The sequence below is a fragment of the Crocodylus porosus genome, unplaced genomic scaffold (genome assembly GCF_001723895.1).
Source record: "Crocodylus porosus isolate Cpor-Errol unplaced genomic scaffold, CroPor_comp1, whole genome shotgun sequence".
Taxonomy (NCBI): Eukaryota; Metazoa; Chordata; order Crocodylia; family Crocodylidae; genus Crocodylus; species Crocodylus porosus.
In genome coordinates, this window is record NW_017728947.1 from 28,618,830 (window position 1) to 28,620,228 (window position 1,399).

Consider the following 1,399-nt stretch of genomic DNA (forward strand, 5'->3'; position numbering starts at 1 on the left):
ATGCTACAGTGCAGGGCTAGCTGGCAGGCAGCCCCGCTGTAGCACCCTCATGCGTCAACCAACACCCGGTCTACAAGTGCATCACGGCGCAGTAAATAACTCTGCCATAGAATAGTACTTGTGTTGGGTAGTACTAACTTATGATGCAGTGAATTATTTTACTCCGGCCAAATAGCACTGCTCATGTAGATGGTGATGCTTTATTGCGGAGCTAATTAGGTATCTCTGCAGTAAACTTCTCATGTAGATGCATCCAGAGAGGAACATTAGGACCTTGGCAGGTATATTCTTTGGCAAAAGGAAGACATTCTTGAAACAATGATGTCTTATACAACACTTACTTAAAAATGTTATCTCAAATTGTATCATGGGACCTTTTTTAAATCCCTTCATTAATGATGATTATGTAAGCATCATTACAGATGCTAGACACTTCTACATTCCTAACAGGAGTTGTGATTTATTTCTGTTAAAATTTACTCTGCCATTTGTTTAATCATTCCTGACATTTTACCTCTCGTTTTGTGAAATATGGCTGTGCGCCACGCTGAAAACCAGATGTAATTTATTTTTTAAGCCATCAAAATATGATTGCAAAGTTAATGTTAATTAAGCTAAATGTTTTACGTGGATAAACATAAAAAAATCACTGACAGCTTATGAAAGAAATTACTGAAAAAAAAATTTTTATTTAGAGACAACTGAATTTCAGCGCTTCCTTTCTGAAGCACTTTACAACTAGTAACTAATCAATCTTCCTGTTCCTGTGAAGTAGATGAATATTGTTATTCTCTTTTTAAGGCAGCACCATCCCTTCATTGGGTATGGAGGGCCCTGATTGTAGTTGGGGTAGGTACACAGTGCATGGGCCATGTTTCCTGGAGCTATCATAAGGACTGAGGAGCATGCTTGCTTCAAGCCACCAGGCACCTTGGTGGGTAGGAGGAGAAAAGATTCAACTAGTCACATTTCCTTTCCAAAGGGGAGATGGGCTACTGTTTTAATATTTGGACTGAGTGTTCCTGACAGCAGAATTTGAACTAGATGAGGGCTACTGACAGAGGGGCTAGCATCTCACAGCCCTGCTTCTCATTCCTTATTTATTTCTTGTGGACATCAGAAGCTGTCATCACACTAACTTCCATAGAAATCATCATATTCATCACATAGCTGCACACTCAGGAAATGTGCCTTCAAATGACAAAGAAGTCATAGAAGGAGATAAACTCTTACGGTTGTCTTTAGTGAGAACTTTGCCTGAGCAAATTAAAACAAAAGAACTGATCTCTTAAACAGCAAAGATTCCTTCATGCAAATAATCCCTATTAAAATGAATGTTCCTGATTCTGCCCATATTGAAGGCAGTGTTAAATCTCTTAATTCCAGCAAGAAGAGGACT